This window comes from Oncorhynchus nerka, linkage group LG24, assembly GCF_034236695.1.
Source record: "Oncorhynchus nerka isolate Pitt River linkage group LG24, Oner_Uvic_2.0, whole genome shotgun sequence".
In the NCBI taxonomy this organism is placed as follows: domain Eukaryota; kingdom Metazoa; phylum Chordata; class Actinopteri; order Salmoniformes; family Salmonidae; genus Oncorhynchus; species Oncorhynchus nerka.
Window position 1 is genome coordinate 96,961,267 of NC_088419.1, and position 19,433 is coordinate 96,980,699.

A 19,433-nucleotide genomic window follows, 5' to 3' on the forward strand; every position below is an offset into this window, starting at 1 on the left:
GGGGAACCACCCAGGTGTCCTAACACTGTCGTTGGGGAACCACCCAGGTGTCCTAACAGAGCTGTTGGGGAACCACCCAGGTGTCCTAACACTGCTGTTGGGGAACCACCCAGGTGTCCTAACAGAGCTGTTGGGGAACCACCCAGGTGTCCTAACACTACTGTTGGGGAACCACCCAGGTGTCCTAACACTGCTGTTGGGGAACCACCCAGGTGTCCTAACAGAGCTGTTGGGGAACCACCCAGGTGTCCTAACACTGCTGTTGGGGAACCACCCAGGTGTCCTATCAGAGCTGTTGGGGAACCACCCAGGTGTCCTAACACTGCTATTGGGGAACCACCCAGGTGTCCTAACACTGCTGTTGGGGAACCACCCAGGTGTCCTAACAGAGCTGTTGGGGAACCACCCAGGTGTCCTAACAGAGCTGTTGGGGAACCACCCAGGTGTCCTAACAGAGCTGTTGGGGAACCACCCAGGTGTCCTAACAGAGCTGTTGGGGAACCACGCAGGCTCTCTTGTCTCTCTTCTGAACACCTCTTTAAGTTTACATCATATACAGTGCATTTGGAAAGTATTCAAACACCTTGCGCTAACAATGTGAATTCTATTGCAACGAAGTTCGAGAGCCATGCACCCTCCGAAACACGACCCCGCCAAGCCGCACTGCTTCTTGACACACTGTTCGCTTAACCCGGAAGTCAACCACACCAATGTGTCGGAGGAAACACTGTACACATGGCGACCGAAGTCAGCATGCATACACCCTGCCCGCCACAAGGTGTCGCTAGAGTGCAATGGGACAAGGACAACCCTCCCCTAACCCGGACGACGCTGGGCCAACTGTGCACCGCCTCATGGTCGTGACACAGCCCGGGATCGAACCCGGTTCTGTAGTGATTCCTCTAGCCCTGCGACGCAGTATCGCTGTGCCATTCGGGTAGGTCCCAATTCAGCGTAGTTGTCTCAGTTTGCGACACACATTGGATGGCAGGTGACTAGGCAGAAGTCAGAGGTGGTGGGTTGCAGTGTCACTAAGACAACCTCAGGATGTGTGTCAAAGGCGATGGGCCAGGGTTCAAACCAAACACAATGAGCTGACATATCACTGCAAATGCCATTTCCCAGCCTTGGCCTCTGTACCGTTTGCCGTCTGTCTGTCAGTCTCATAACCAGTCTCTCTCTCTCTCTCTCTCTCTCTCTCTCTGCACCATGACACACGATACAGCACTAATCTAGGAGATTTAGGAAAAGGCTCTTTAAAGGGCAATTCCACCACTTTTCAACCTCATATTCATTTTTTCCAGCACCAAAGTGAATTTCTGTGATCTGTGCTTTCAAAAATTAAAAGGATTAAAAATAACAAAATAGTGATGTTTCAAAACCTGCAATGAGTTTCTAGCTATGAGGAGCTGGCTCTCACTACATCAGGTAACCCTGAGGAGCTGGCTCTCACTACATCAGGTAACCCTGAGGAGCTGGCTCTCACTATAACAGGTAACCCTGAGGAGCTGGCTCTCACTACATAAGGTAACCCTGAGGAGCTGGCTCTCACTACAACAGGTAACCCTGAGGAGCTGGCTCTCACTACATAAGGTAACCCTGAGGAGCTGGCTCTCACTACATCAGGTAACCCTGAGGAGCTGGCTCTCACTACATCAGGTAACCCTGAGGAGCTGGCTCTCACTACATCAGGTAACCCTGAGGAGCTGGCTCTCACTACATCAGGTAACCCTGAGGAGCTGGCTCTCACTACATAAGGTAACCCTGAGGAGCTGGCTCTCACTACATCAGGTAACCCTGAGGAGCTGGCTCTCACTACATCAGGTAACCCTGAGGAGCTGGCTCTCACTACATCAGGTAACCCTGAGGAGCTGGCTCTCACTACATCAGGTAACCCTGAGGAGCTGGCTCTCACTACATCAGGTAACCCTGAGGAGCTGGCTCTCACTACATCAGGTAACCCTGAGGAGCTGGCTCTCACTACATCAGGTAACCCTGAGGAGCTGGCTCTCACTACATCAGGTAACCCTGAGGAGCTGGCTCTCACTACATAAGGTAACCCTGAGGAGCTGGCTCTCACTACAACAGGTAACCCTGAGGAGCTGGCTCTCACTACAACAGGTAACCCTGAGGAGCTGGCTCTCACTACATCAGGTAACCCTGAGGAGCTGGCTCTCACTACATCAGGTAACCATGAGGAGCTGGCTCTCACTACATCAGGTAACCATGAGGAGCTGGCTCTCACTACATAAGGTAACCCTGAGGAGCTGGCTCTCACTACATCAGGTAACCATGAGGAGCTGGCTCTCACTACATCAGATAACCCTGAGGAGCTGGCTCTCACTACATCAGGTAACCCTGAGGAGCTGGCTCTCACTACATCAGGTAACCCTGAGGAGCTGGCTCTCACTACATAAGGTAACCCTGAGGAGCTGGCTCTCACTACATCAGGTAACCCTGAGGAGCTGGCTCTCACTACATCAGGTAACCCTGAGGAGCTGGCTCTCACTACATAAGGTAACCCTGAGGAGCTGGCTCTCACTACATCAGGTAACCCTGAGGAGCTGGCTCTCACTACATCAGGTAACCCTGAGGAGCTGGCTCTCACTACATAAGGTAACCCTGAGGAGCTGGCTCTCACTACATAAGGTAACCCTGAGGAGCTGGCTCTCACTACATAAGGTAACCCTGAGGAGCTGGCTCTCACTACATCAGGTAACCCTGAGGAGCTGGCTCTCACTACATCAGGTAACCCTGAGGAGCTGGCTCTCACTACATCAGGTAACCCTGAGGAGCTGGCTCTCACTACATCAGGTAACCCTGAGGAGCTGGCTCTCACTACATCAGGTAACCCTGAGGAGCTGGCTCTCACTACATCAGGTAACCCTGAGGAGCTGGCTCTCACTACATAAGGTAACCCTGAGGAGCTGGCTCTCACTACATCAGGTAACCCTGAGGAGCTGGCTCTCACTACATAAGGTAACCCTGAGGAGCTGGCTCTCACTACATCAGGAAACCCTGAGGAGCTGGCTCTCACTACATCAGGTAACCCTGAGGAGCTGGCTCTCACTACATAAGGTAACCCTGAGGAGCTGGCTCTCACTACATCAGGTAACCCTGAGGAGCTGGCTCTCACTACATCAGGTAACCCTGAGGAGCTGGCTCTCACTACATCAGGTAACCCTGAGGAGCTGGCTCTCACTACATAAGGTAACCCTGAGGAGCTGGCTCTCACTACATAAGGTAACCCTGAGGAGCTGGCTCTCACTACAACAGGTAACCCTGAGGAGCTGGCTCTCACTACAACAGGTAACCCTGAGGAGCTGGCTCTCACTACATCAGGTAACCCTGAGGAGCTGGCTCTCACTACATCAGGTAACCCTGAGGAGCTGGCTCTCACTACATAAGGTAACCCTGAGGAGCTGGCTCTCACTACATAAGGTAACCCTGAGGAGCTGGCTCTCACTACATCAGGTAACCCTGAGGAGCTGGCTCTCACTACATCAGGTAACCCTGAGGAGCTGGCTCTCACTACATCAGGTAACCCTGAGGAGCTGGCTCTCACTACATCAGGTAACCCTGAGGAGCTGGCTCTCACTACATAAGGTAACCCTGAGGAGCTGGCTCTCACTATAACAGGTAACCCTGAGGAGCTGGCTCTCACTACATCAGGTAACCCTGAGGAGCTGGCTCTCACTACATAAGGTAACCCTGAGGAGATGGCTCTCACTACATAAGGTAACCCTGAGGAGCTGGCTCTCACTACATAAGGTAACCCTGAGGAGCTGGCTCTCACTACATAAGGTAACCCTGAGGAGCTGGCTCTCACTACATCAGGTAACCCTGAGGAGCTGGCTCTCACTACATCAGGTAACCCTGAGGAGCTGGCTCTCACTACATCAGGTAACCCTGAGGAGCTGGCTCTCACTACATAAGGTAACCCTGAGGAGCTGGCTCTCACTACATCAGGTAACCCTGAGGAGCTGGCTCTCACTACATCAGGTAACCCTGAGGAGCTGGATCTCACTATAACAGGTAACCCTGAGGAGCTGGCTCTCACTACAACAGGTAACCCTGAGGAGCTGGCTCTCACTACAACAGGTAACCCTGAGGAGCTGGCTCTCACTACATCAGGTAACCCTGAGGAGCTGGCTCTCACTATAACAGGTGATTCTGAGGAGCTGGCTCTCACTACATCAGGTAACCCTGAGGAGCTGGCTCTCACTACATCAGGTAACCCTGAGGAGCTGGCTCTCACTATAACAGGTAACCCTGAGGAGCTGGCTCTCACTACAACAGGTAACCCTGAGGAGCTGGCTCTCACTACAACAGGTAACCCTGAGGAGCTGGCTCTCACAACAACAGGTAACCCTGAGGAGCTGGCTCTCACTACATCAGGTAACCCTGAGGAGCTGGCTCTCACTATAACAGGTGATTCTGAGGAGCTGGCTCTCACTACATCAGGTAACCCTGAGGAGCTGGCTCTCACTACATCAGGTAACCCTGAGGAGCTGGCTCTCACTATAACAGGTAACCCTGAGGAGCTGGCTCTCACTACAACAGGTAACCCTGAGGAGCTGGCTCTCACTACAACAGGTAACCCTGAGGAGCTGGCTCTCACAACAACAGGTAACCCTGAGGAGCTGGCTCTCACTACATAAGGTAACCCTGAGGAGCTGGCTCTCACTATAACAGGTGATCCTGAGGAGCTGGCTCTCACTACATAAGGTAACCCTGAGGAGCTGGCTCTCACTATAACAGGTGATCCTGAGGAGCTGGCTCTCACTACATCAGGTAACCCTGAGGAGCTGGCTCTCACTATAACAGGTGATCCTGAGGAGCTGGCTCTCACTATAACAGGTGATTCTGAGGAGCTGGCTCTCACTATAACAGGTGATTCTGAGGAGCTGGCTCTCACTATAACAGGTGATCCTGAGGAGCTGGCTCTCACTATAACAGGTGATTCTGAGGAGCTGGCTCTCACTATAACAGGTGATTCTGAGGAGCTGGCTCTCACTATAACAGGTGATCCTGAGGAGCTGGCTCTCACTATAGCAGGTGATCCTGAGGAGCTGGCTCTCACTATAACAGGTGATCCTGAGGAGCTGGCTCTCACTATAACAGGTGATCCTGAGGAGCTGGCTCTCACTACATAAGGTAACCCTGAGGAGCTGGCTCTCACTATAACAGGTGATTCTGAGGAGCTGGCTCTCACTACAACAGGTAACCCTGAGGAGCTGGCTCTCACTATAACAGGTGATTCTGAGGAGCTGGCTCTCACTACATAAGGTAACCCTGAGGAGCTGGCTCTCACTATAACAGGTGATCCTGAGGAGCTGGCTCTCACTACATAAGGTAACCCTGAGGAGCTGGCTCTCACTATAACAGGTGATTCTGAGGAGCTGGCTCTCACTACATCAGGTAACCCTGAGGAGCTGGCTCTCACTACATCAGGTAACCCTGAGGAGCTGGCTCTCACTACATAAGGTAACCCTGAGAGCTGGCTCTCACTACATAAGGTAACCCTGAGGAGCTGGCTCTCACTACATCAGGTAACCCTGAGGAGCTGGCTCTCACTACATAAGGTAACCCTGAGGAGCTGGCTCTCACTACATAAGGTAACCCTGAGGAGCTGGCTCTCACTACATAAGGTAACCCTGAGGAGCTGGCTCTCACTACATCAGGTAACCCTGAGGAGCTGGCTCTCACTACATAAGGTAACCCTGAGGAGCTGGCTCTCACTATAACAGGTGATTCTGAGGAGCTGGCTCTCACTACATCAGGTAACCCTGAGGAGCTGGCTCTCACTACATAAGGTAACCCTGAGGAGCTGGCTCTCACTACATAAGGTAACCCTGAGGAGCTGGCTCTCACTACATAAGGTAACCCTGAGGAGCTGGCTCTCACTATAACAGGTGATTCTGAGGAGCTGGCTCTCACTATAACAGGTGATCCTGAGGAGCTGGCTCTCACTACATCAGGTGATCCTGAGGAGCTGGCTCTCACTATAACAGGTGATCCTGATGAGCTGGCTCTCACTACATAAGGTAACCCTGAGGAGCTGGCTCTCACTATAACAGGTGATTCTGAGGAGCTGGCTCTCACTATAACAGGTGATCCTGAGGAGCTGGCTCTCACTATAACAGGTGATTCTGAGGAGCTGGCTCTCACTATAACAGGTAACCCTGAGGAGCTGGCTCTCACTACATAAGGTAACCCTGAGGAGCTGGCTCTCACTATAGCAGGTGATCCTGAGGAGCTGGCTCTCACTACATCAGGTGATCCTGAGGAGCTGGCTCTCACTACATCAGGTGATCAGGTGATCCTGAGGAGCTGGCTCTCACTACATCAGGTAACCCTGAGGAGCTGGCTCTCACTACATCAGGTGATCCTGAGGAGCTGGCTCTCACTACATCAGGTGATCCTGAGGAGCTGGCTCTCACTATAACAGGTGATCCTGAGGTGCTGGCTCTCACTATAACAGGTGATCCTGAGGAGCTGGCTCTCACTATAACAGGTGATCCTGAGGAGCTGGCTCTCACTACATCAGGTGATCAGGTGATCCTGAGGAGCTGGCTCTCACTACATAAGGTAACCCTGAGGAGCTGGCTCTCACTACATCAGGTGATCCTGAGGAGCTGGCTCTCACTATAACAGGTGATCCTGAGGAGCTGGCTCTCACTGTACAAATTCCGCTCAAACTCTGAATGCCAAGGCGATCATGTGTTTTATTTTAATTTTATTTGCATTGATCTTAGAGGGACAATAGAGCGGCCATTATCGACTGTCTGCTAGCAAGTTTGGTAGGCTACCATCAGAGGCATCAGAGCTCAGTTTGGTAGGCTACCATCAGAGCTCAGTTTGGTAGGCTACCATCAGAGGCATCAGAGCTCAGTTTGGTAGGCTACCATCAGAGGCATCAGAGTTCAGTTTGGTAGGCTACCATCAGAGGCATCAGAGCTCAGTTTGGTAGGCTACCATCAGAGCTCAGTTTGGTAGGCTACCATCAGAGCTCAGTTTGGTAGGCTACCATCAGAGGCATCAGAGTTCAGTTTGGTAGGCTACCATCAGAGGCATCAGAGCTCAGTTTGGTAGGCTACCATCAGAGCTCAGTTTGGTAGGCTACCATCAGAGGCATCAGAGTTCAGTTTGGTAGGCTACCATCAGAGGCATCAGGGCTCAGTTTGGTAGTCTACCATCAGAGCTCAGTTTGGTAGGCTACCATGAGAGGCATCAGGGCTCAGTTTGGTAGGCTACCATCAGAGGCATCAGAGCTCAGTTTGGTAGGCTACCATCAGAGGCATCAGAGCTCAGTTTGGTAGGCTACCATCAGAGGCATCAGAGCTCAGTTTGGTAGGCTACCATCAGAGGCATCAGGGCTCAGTTTGGTAGGCTACCATCAGAGCTCTGTTTTGGAGACTCAACAGTGACATGGAATTTGACTACGGTCTCCTGTTTGCCGGTGTGGCTGTAATAAGGTCACCTTCACAGCCATACTCATGCCCTCACACCATATGACCTAGAGTTGTGACAGTTGGTACATAGGTCACTCTTCTTACACGGAAGATATTTACCTCAAATCTGCCATGATGGATTTCCTGACATTTTGGAATTATAATTTTTTTAAATCGGGATTTTCAACAACATAATTTTTATGTTTTTTAAAATTTGTTTTATGTTATACTAAGTTGGATTGACCAATAAACAGCCATGTGGGCGTTGTCTAACATATAAATGTGTAGACGTCAGACACAGGAAAATGATATAGCAACTAAACTTGCTATGTATGTTCCAAACCCTGTCAAGACTCAACTGTCTTTAAAATAACTTTGAGTCAATCAGTATTCAACCCCTTTGTTATGGCAAGTCACGAGTAAACATTTGTTTAACAAATCACATAATAAAGTTGCAGGGACTCACTCTGTGTGCAATAATAGTGTTTAACATGGTTTTTGAGTGGCTACCCCATCTCTGTTCCCCACACGTACAATTATCTGTAAGGTCCCTGATGAGCAGTGCATTTCAAACAGATTCAACCACAAAGACCTGGGAGGTTTTGCAATGCGTTGCAAAGACGGGCACCTATTGGTAAAAAAAAAATGAAAAGCAGACATTGAATATCCCTTTGGGCATGGTGAAGTTATTAATTACACTTTGCCTGCATACAGGAAGCCCTGCCAACGTGCTGCACGCCAAACAGCAGTGTATTGCCACACACCCACACGAGCTAACTGTATCATATCATCGCAAATCAGTGGCACTGAACGAATCGTCTACCGGCCCGAAAGTTTAAACGTGTTGTAAGGCGAAATGTCCGTGCCAAGTTTCGGTTCCAACGGGTCTTTGCTGTAGTCTACAGAAAATGGCGTCTTGGTTGTCAAAAAGTTACAAGATAAATGATTCACGCGCGGGTATAAATTACGACTAAAGGACAATAGGACAAACAAACGAGTATAAATGAGTCAACAGCTGAGTCTTCCTTAAACTCTCACGTTGATGAATTAAACTTAAACTGCGCTGCTGTTCTGCTTTACAGCGCGCAACCAAGGGACAGTATACAGACACGTGACACAGTTCTACTAAAATGTTGCAGTCTGGCTTCCGTTTTTTAAAAGCTTTGATCGTGAATAACTACTAAAACTGTAAAAGAAGAAACATATAGGCAGGCCTATTACAGAAACATTTGAGCAGTAGTCTAGGCTGACTACACAACTACAATACATGTTGATTGCACCATACAGCAAATGCTGCATTCAACCGCACCGGTGATCCATGCAGTGTTTTTAGTTTAAATGTTACAACAACCTGTAGCTAAGTCTTTGTTATTTGGGTGTTATTGAAGACTTTTTTGATTAGGGTCTCAGCATATTATGCACATCTGCAACCATAGCAACAAAGGTTGGACAAATATATATTTTTTTGTTTTAATATGTTAAACGCTGTATACAGCATCCAATCAATGGGCAGTTTGAGCCAGGTGTACGCCCACTTTTTTTGTAAAAACAAACGTAATAGGATATGCCTGGCCGCAAAGTCGTGTTTTTTTTTTTAAATGGCTTTTACTTTGATTTGACACATCTGCTGTACACTAGAAAAAAATATACATTTTTGGTCCTGAATACAAAGTGTTATGTTTGGGACAAATCCAATGTAACACATTACTTAGTACCACTATCCATATTTTTAAGCATAGTGGAGGCTGCATCATGTTAAGGGTATGCTTGTCATCATTAAGGGCTGAGGAGTTTTTCAGGATAAAAAATAAACTGAATGGAGCTAGGCACAGGCAAAACCCTAGAGGAAAACCTGGTTCAGTCTGCTTTTCACCAGACACTGGGAGAGGAATTCACCTTTCAGCAGGACAATAACCTAAAACACAAGACCACATATACACTGGAGATGGTTGCCATGAAGACAGTGAATGTTCCTGAGTCGACTTAAATCTACTTGAAAATCTATGGTAAGGCCTGAAAATAGTTGTCTAGCAATGATCAACAACCAATTGGACAGAGCTTGAAGAATTCTGAAAAGAATAATGGGCAAATATTGCATAATCCAGGTGTGAAAATCTCTTAGAGACTTAACCAGAAAGACTCACAACTGTACTGACTGCCAAAGGTGCTTCTATAAAATATTGACTCAGGGGTGTGAAGAATTATGTACATTTCTGTATTTATTTTTCAATACATTTGCAAAAAAGTCTAAAAACATGTTTTCAATTTATCTTTATGGAGTATTGTGTGTAAGTAGATAAGAGAAGAAGAAAAAATATATATTTAATTCATTTTTAATTCAGGCTGTAACACAACAAAAATGTGTAATAAGTCAAAGGGGCGGCAGAGTAGCCTAGTGGTTAGAGCGTTGGACTAGTAACCGAAAGGTTGCAAGTTCGAATCCCCGAGCTGACAAGGTACAAATCTGTCGTTCTGCCTCTGAACAGGCAGTTAACCCATAGGCCATCATTGAAAATAAGAATTTGTTCTTAACTGACTTGCCTAGTAAAATAAAGGTACAATTAAAAAAAAAAAAAACTACTCCATGAGCAGGAGGGTCTTCATGTAGGCTACAGTGTCCTGCAAAATAATCCTGTTGTCCCACATGTGGGTATTTTATTTTAATTTTATTTCATCACCCTAATGATGACATATTCTTGTGGCAGAAATTTCACCCTGAAAATCTCTCCCTCAAAACAACAGTACTTTTTTCAAATCCATTGTATTTTACAGTATACGTTGACAAATTACATTGAAACAACGTTGTTTCAACCAGTTTGTACACAGTGAGTAGTTTACCTACTACCGTTTAGAAAGTAACTCAAGCTTTAATCACTGATCTACATCCTGTTCCTACTACCAGTTTAGAAAGTAACTCAAGCTTTAATCACTGATCTACATCCTGTTCCTACTACCAGTTTAGAAAGTAACTCAAGCTTTAATCACTGATCTACATCCTGTTCCTACTACCAGTTTAGAAAGTAACTCAAGCTTTAATCACTGATCTACATCCTGTTCCTACTACCAGTTTAGAAAGTAACTCAAGCTTTAATCACTGATCTACATCCTGTTCCTACTACCGTTTAGAAAGTAACTCAAGCTTTAATCACTGATGTCCATCCTGTTGCCGAAATATTAAAATGTATTATTGACGTATTTGATTGAATTCTAATTTCTTTAAATGTCACCCCCAACAGCATATTCTGTCCTGCTGATAACAGTAAGCAGTAGTCCCCTGAAGACTGGTCCTCTGTCAGAGATTTAACCCCCTCGTCACCACAGCTGTGCTATAATTTGTGATTATTGCGAGGATCGGGTTAAAGGGCTCTGCTCCCTTTGTGCTGCTGTGTCACCAGAGTCACCTTGAGGTGACACTTTAACCACGTCACCTTATCCTTCTATTGACTAGGAGGTCTAATGTTAAAAGTCAATAGTTAGACTCGTGCCCATTCTTCTCGTTTCTGGACTGGCTACAGAGATCATGTGGATAAGCAGACTCACCTCGGTGTCTGTGACTTGTACAGTTACATTTGGCTTTGTGTTATAAAGGTCATTCAAGTGACTTGAAGGTTACAAACGATGAGAACAGAGTGACATTTACCTTAGTCAGCAGGATCACCACTGGACTTTTCAATATGTAGACAAACCAGCTGTATTCTCTACACAGCTGTCTGCTGGTCTTAAACCAGTTCTATTCTCTACACAGCTGTCTGCTTGTCTTAAACCAGCTGTATTCTCTACACAGCTGTCTGCTTGTCTTAAACCAGCTGTATTCTCTACACAGCTGTCTGCTTGTCTTAAACCAGTTCTATTCTCTACACAGCTCTCTGCTTGTCTTAAACCAGTTATATTCTCTACACAGCTGTCTGCTGGTCTTAAACCAGCTGTATTCTCTACACAGCTGTCTGCTTGTCTTAAACCAGTTCTATTCTCTACACAGCTGTCTGCTTGTCTTAAACCAGTTCTATTCTCTACACAGCTGTCTGCTTGTCTTAAACCAGTTCTATTCTCTACACAGCTGTCTGCGTGTCTTAAACCAGATGTATTCTCTACACAGCGGTCTGCTTGTCTTAAACCAGCTGTATTCTCTACACAGCTGTCTGCTGGTCTTAAACCAGCTGTATTCTCTACACAGCTGTCTGCTTGTCTTAAACCAGTTCTATTCTCTACACAGCTGTCTGCTTGTCTTAAACCAGCTGTATTCTCTACACAGCTGTCTGCTTGTCTTAAACCAGTTCTATTCTCTACACAGCTGTCTGCTTGTCTTAAACCAGCTGTATTCTCTACACAGCTGTCTGCTTGTCTTAAACCAGCTGTATTCTCTACACAGCTCTCTGCTTGTCTTAAACCAGCTGTATTCTCTACACAGCTGTCTGCTTGTCTTAAACCAGCTGTATTCTCTACACAGCTCTCTGCTTGTCTTAAACCAGCTGTATTCTCTACACAGCTGTCTGCTTGTCTTAAACCAGTTCTATTCTCTACACAGCTGTCTGCTTGTCTTAAACCAGCTGTATTCTCTACACAGCTGTCTGCTTGTCTTAAACCAGCTGTATTCTCTACACAGCTGTCTGCTTGTCTTAAACCAGCTGTATTCTCTACACAGCTGTCTGCTGGTCTTAAACCAGCCGTATTCTCTACACAGCTGTCTGCTTGTCTTAAACCAGCTGTATTCTCTACACAGCTGTCTGCTTGTCATAAACCAGCTGTATTCTCTACACAGCTGTCTGCTGGTCTTAAACCAGCTGTATTCTCTACACAGCTGTCTGCTTGTCTTAAACCAGCTGTATTCTCTACACAGCTGTCTGCTTGTCATAAACCAGCTGTATTCTCTACACAGCTGTCTGCTTGTCTTAAACCAGTTCTATTCTCTACACAGCTGTCTGCTTGTCTTAAACCAGCTGTATTCTCTACACAGCTGTCTGCTTGTCTTAAACCAGTTCTATTCTCTACACAGCTGTCTGCTTGTCTTAAACCAGCTGTATTCTCTACACAGCTGTCTGCTTGTCTTAAACCAGCTGTATTCTCTACACAGCTGTCTGCTGGTCTTAAACCAGCTGTATTCTCTACACAGCTGTCTGCTGGTCTTAAACCAGCTGTATTCTCTACACAGCTGTCTGCTTGTCTTAAACCAGTTCTATTCTCTACACAGCTCTCTGCTTGTCTTAAACCAGTTATATTCTCTACACAGCTGTCTGCTTGTCTTAAACCAGCTGAATTCTCTACACAGCTGTCTGCTGGTCTTAAACCAGCTGTATTCTCTATACAGCTGTCTGCTGGTCTTAAACCAGCTGTATTCTCTACACAGCTGTCTGCTTGTCTTAAACCAGTTCTATTCTCTACACAGCTGTCTGCTTGTCTTAAACCAGCTGTGTTCTCTGTATTACCAATGAAAACACACTAGTGCTGCTCCAACTCTAATGGGTATTCAGAAACCACTAACATAACCTCTATTCAACATGCTACCTGTAGGTCTGTAGCCCCAGGGTCCAGGGGCCAGGTTGACCTGTAGCTCTGTAGCCCCAGGGTTCAGGGTCCAGGGTCCAGGGTCCAGGGTTCAGGGTCCAGGGTTCAGGGTCCAGGGTCCAGGGTTCAGGGTCCAGGGTCCAGGGTTCAGGGTCCAGGGGCCAGGTTGACCTGTAGGTCTGTAGCCCCAGGGTCCAGGGTCCAGGGTTCAGGGTCCAGGGCTGGGTGTGGAGCTTTAACATCTTGGGTACTGACCAGTCAGGGATATTTCTACTGGCCCGGGTTGGCCTGTCTACAGTCTAAAATTCCATGCAATGTTTTCAGTGTGCTAGCTATTAGTTTGGTACGTGTTTTACTAGCCTGTACTAAAAAAAGGTGCTAGCCTCAGGCTAGAGGGCTAGCTTAATTTCCATCCCTAGGTGACCTGTTTGGGTGTGGCTGCTGATTGCAGACGATCACTCCAGATGACTCCAGGTTATATAGGAGTGAGTATTAGTGACAGCTTTGAAAGAGTTTAACTTCGGGTCAGAGAGACTTTCCCCTTCTTGTCCTGCAGGAATAGAATTTACCCCACCTCCACCCCACTTACCCTGCACTGTCATCAACCACCCCTCCTATAATACCTCCAGTCACTCAGGTTGCAGCACTGTCTTCAATTTAGCCTAGCACTTGATAATGTTAACGTGTGAGCCTAGCTAACTACAGATCTGATTACATACGAGCATAATGGTAACGTTTGTTTACAGTTTTTTTCACTGTCAAATCAAACTTTATTAGTCACCTGCGCCAAATACAATAAGTGTAGACCTCACTGTGAAATGCTGACTGACAAGCCTTTAACCAACAATGATAATGAGGCTGTATACAGGGGGTACCGGTTAGTAATGAGACTATATACAGGGGGTACCGGTTAGTAATGAGACTATATACAGGGGGTACCGGTTAGTAATGAGACTATATACAGGGGTACCGGTTAGTAATGAGACTATATACAGGGGTACCGGTTAGTAATGAGACTATATACAGGGGGTACCGGTTAGTAATGAGACTATATACAGGGGGTACCGGTTAGTAATGAGACTATATACAGGGGTACCGGTTAGTAATGAGACTATATACAGGGGTACCGGGTTAGTAATGAGACTATATACAGGGGGTACCGGTTAGTAATGAGACTATATACAGGGGGTACCGGTTAGTAATGAGACTATATACAGGGGGTACCGGTTAGTAATGAGACTATATACAGGGGGTACCGGTTAGTAATGAGACTATATACAGGGGTACCGGTTAGTAATGAGACTATATACAGGGGGTACCGGTTAGTAATGAGACTATATACAGGGGTACCGGTTAGTAATGAGACTATATACAGGGGTACCGGTTAGTAATGAGACTATATACAGGGGGTACCGGTTAGTAATGAGACTATATACAGGGGTACCGGTTAGTAATGAGGCTGTATACAGGGGTACCGGTTAGTAATGAGACTATATACAGGGGGTACCGGTTAGTAATGAGACTATATACAGGGGGTACCGGTTAGAAATGAGACTATATACAGGGGGTACCGGTTAGTAACGAGACTATATACAGGGGGTACCGGTTAGTAATGAGACTATATACAGGGGGTACCGGTTAGTAACGAGACTATATACAGGGGGTACCGGTTAGTAACGAGACTATATACAGGGGGTACAGGTTAGTAATGAGACTATATACAGGGGGTACCGGTTAGTAATGAGACTATATACAGGGGTACCGGTTAGTAATGAGACTATATACAGGGGTACCAGTTAGTAACGAGACTATATACAGGGGTACCGGTTAGTAATGAGACTATATACAGGGGGTACCGGTTAGTAATGACACTATATACAGGGGGTACCGGTTAGTAACGAGACTATATACAGGGGGTACCGGTTAGTAATGAGACTATATACAGGGGGGTACCGGTTAGTAACGAGACTATATACATTTACATTTACATTTAAGTCATTTAGCAGACGCTCTTATCCAGAGCGACTTACAAATTGGTGCATTCACCTTATGACATCCAGTGGAACAGTAGTGCATCTAAATCTTTAAGGGGGGGTGAGAGGGATTACAGGGGGTACCGGTTAGTAATGAGACTATATACAGGGGGTACCGGTTAGTAATGAGACTATATACAGGGGTACAGGTTAGTAATGAGACTATATACAGGGGTACCGGTTAGTAATGAGACTATATACAGGGGTACAGGTTAGTAATGAGACTATATACAGGGGTACTGGTTAGTAATGAGACTATATACAGGGGGTACCGGTTAGTAATGAGACTATATACAGGGGTACCGGTTAGTAATGAGACTATATACAGGGGGTACAGGTTAGTAATGAGACTATATACAGGGGGTACCGGTTAGTAATGAGACTATATACAGGGGTACCGGTTAGTAATGAGACTATATACAGGGGGTACCGGTCAGTAATGAGACTATATACAGGGGGTACCGGTTAGTAATGAGACTATATACAGGGGGTACCGGTTAGTAATGAGACTATATACAGGGGTACCGGTTAGTAATGAGACTATATACAGGGGGTACCGGTCAGTAATGAGACTATATACAGGGGTACCGGTTAGTAATGAGACTATATACAGGGGATACCGGTTAGTAATGAGGCTGTATACAGGGGGTACCGGTTAGTAATGAGACTATATACAGGGGGTACCGGTTAGTAATGAGACTATATACAGGGGTACCGGTTAGTAATGAGACTATATACAGGGGTACCGGTTAGTAACGAGACTATATACAGGGGGTACCGGTTAGTAATGAGACTATATACAGGGGGTACCGGTTAGTAACGAGACTATATACAGGGGGGTACCGGTTAGTAACGAGACTATATACAGGGGGTACCGGTTAGTAATGAGACTATATACAGGGGGTACCGGTTAGTAATGAGACTATATACAGGGGGTACCGGTTAGTAATGACACTATATACAGGGGGTACCGGTTAGTAATGAGACTATATACAGGGGGTACCGGTTAGTAATGAGACTATATACAGGGGGGTACCGGTTAGTAACGAGACTATATACATTTACATTTACATTTACATTTAAGTCATTTAGCAGACGCTCTTATCCAGAGCGACTTACAAATTGGTGCATTCACCTTATGACATCCAGTGGAACAGTAGAGCATCTAAATCTTTTAAGGGGGGTGAGAGGGATTACAGGGGGTACAGGTTAGTAATGAGACTATATACAGGGGGTACCGGTTAGTAATGAGGCTGTATACATGGGGGTACCGGTACAGAGTCAATGTGGAGGTTATATACAGGGGGTACCGGTTAGTAATGAGACTATATACAGGGGGTACCGGTTAGTAATGAGACTATATACAGGGGTACCGGTTAGTAATGAGACTATATACAGGGGGTACCGGTTAGTAACGAGACTATATACAGGGGGTACCGGTTAGTAATGAGACTATATACAGGGGGTACAGGTTAGTAATGAGACTATATACAGGGGGTACAGGTTAGTAATGAGACTATATACAGGGGGTACCGGTTAGTAACGAGACTATATACAGGGGGTCCCGGTTAGTAACGAGACTATATACAGGGGGGTACCGGTTAGTAACGAGACTATATACAGGGGTACCGGTTAGTAACGAGACTATATACAGGGGGGTACCGGTTAGTAACGAGACTATATACAGGGGGTACCGGTTAGTAATGAGACTATATACAGGGGGTACCGGTTAGTAATGAGACTATATACAGGGGGTACCGGTTAGTAACGAGACTATATACAGGGGGTACCGGTTAGTAACGAGACTATATACAGGGGGTACCGGTTAGTAACGAGACTATATACAGGGGGTACCGGTTAGTAACGAGACTATATACAGGGGGTACCGGGTAGTAACGAGACTATATACAGGGGTACCGGTTAGTAACGAGACTATATACAGGGGGTACCGGTTAATAATGAGACTATATACAGGGGGTACCGGTTAGTAATGAGACTATATACAGGGGGTACCGGTTAGTAAAGAGACTATATACAGGGGGTACCGGTTAGTAACGAGACTATATACAGGGGTACCGGTTAGTAACGAGACTATATACAGGGGGTACCGGTTAGTAACGAGACTATATACAGGGGGTACCGGTTAGTAACGAGACTATATACAGGGGTACCGGTTAGTAATGAGACTATATACAGGGGGGTACCGGTTAGTAATGAGACTATATACAGGGGGGTACCGGTTAGTAATGAGACTATATACAGGAGGTACCGGTTAGTAATGATACTATATACAGGGGGGTACCGGTTAGTAATGAGACTATATACAGGAGGTACAGGTTAGTAATGAGACTATATACAGGGGGTACAGGTTAGTAACGAGACTATATACAGGGGGTACCGGTTAGTAATGAGACTATATACAGGGGGTACCGGTTAGTAACGAGACTATATACAGGGGGTACAGGTTAGTAATGAGACTATATACAGGGGGTACAGGTTAGTAATGAGACTATATACAGGGGGTACCGGTTAGTAATGAGACTATATACAGGGGGTACAGGTTAGTAATGAGACTATATACAGGGGGTACCGGTTAGTAACGAGACTATATACAGGGGGTACCAGTTAGTAATGAGACTCTATACAGGGGGGTACCGGTTAGTAACGAGACTATATACAGGGGGTACCAGTTAGTAATGAGACTATATACAGGGTGTACCGGTTAGTAATGAGGCTATATACAGGGGGTACCGGTTAGTAACGAGACTATATACAGGGGGTACCGGTTAGTAACGAGACTATATACAGGGGGTACAGGTTAGTAATGAGACTATATACAGGGGGTACTGGTTAGTAACGAGACTATATACAGGGGGTACCGGTTAGTAATGAGACTATATACAGGGGGTACCGGTTAGTAATGAGACTATATACAGGGGGTACCGGTTAGTAATGAGACTATATACAGGGGGTACAGGTTAGTAATGAGACTATATACAGGGGGTACCGGTTAGTAATGAGACTATATACAGGGGGTACCGGTTAGTAATGAGACTATATACAGGGGGTACCGGTTAGTAATGAGACTATATACAGGGGGTACAGGTTAGTAATGAGACTATATACAGGGGGTACAGGTTAGTAATGAGACTATATACAGGGGGTACCGGTACCGCATCTATATGCGAGGTTACAGGTTACTCGTGGTCATTTGTAAGCCGTGTTAACTATTCTTAAGCTATGAAAAGTACTTATCATTATATATAAAAACCTTTTCAGGATCTAAAAACTCTAATATATAGCTCAAATATATCCAATTGTCAAATTAAGTTTTACTTTTTGATTTCACAAGGCAATTCAATATCTTATTTATCCTGTGTTTTGCCTGCCCTTCTTCACTTGTACCTCAGGCCTCGATTCAGCTCTCAGGTTCTGTCTATATCATATACTCAATCTTAAACTTAGAAACTATTATAACTTCTCAAATGTCTTTGTTTAAATGACAAATGAAAAAAAAAGGTTCTTGTAAATAGGAGAAACAGTAAATGGCTCAGTGAAGAGGAAATGCTCACGGGTGGGTGCAATTAAGCGTTCATGTGCAATTAGCCTCTTCAATGTGCTATTCATTAGCCTATTCAATGTGCTATTCATTAGCCTCTTCAGTGTGCTATTCATTAGCCTCTTCAATGTGCTATTCATTAGCCTCTTCAATGTGCTATTCATTAGCCTCTTCAATGTACTATTCAATAGCCTCTTCAGTGTGCTATTCATTAGCCTCTTCAATGTGCTATTCATTACCCTCTTCAGTGTGCTATTCATTACCCTCTTCAATGTGCTATTCATTAACCTCTTCAGTGTGCTATTCATTACCCTCTTCAATGTGCTATTCATTAGCCTCTTCAGTGTGCTATTCATTACCCTCTTCAATGTGCTATTCATTAGCCTCTTCAATGTGCTATTCATTAGCCTCTTCAATGTGCTATTCATTAGCCTATTCAGTGTGCTATTCATTAGCCTATTCAGTGTGCTATTCATTAGCCTCTTCAATGTGCTATTCATTAGCCTCTTCAATGTGCTATTCATTAGCCTCTTCAATGTGCTATTCATTAGCCTATTCAGTGTGCTATTCATTAGCCTATTCAGTGTGCTATTCATTAGCCTCTTCAATGTGCTATTCATTAGCCTCTTCAATGTGCTATTCATTAGCCTCTTCAGTGTGCTATTCATTAGCCTCTTCAATGTACTATTCATTAGCCTCTTCAGTGTGCTATTCATTAGACTATTCAGTGTGCTATCCATTAGCCTCGTCCAGCTAGTAGACGTCAGTTCAGTTCCATTCAGCATTGGTATCATTTAAGGACATTAGAATGTACCAGTCTGTGTGGATATTCGGAGCTATGTCTTGTCACTTTGAGTTGTTCTGTACAACAGAGACGTGGATAAT

General features: G+C 45.7%; 1 protein-coding gene across 2 annotated transcripts in view; it reads left to right on the plus strand.

The window, feature by feature from the left end:
* The window catches only part of LOC115127418 (tumor protein 63-like), a 214,352-nt gene that overhangs the window by 64,245 nt on the left and 130,674 nt on the right, over positions 1-19,433 (plus strand). The gene's annotated exons all lie outside the window — the stretch shown is intronic.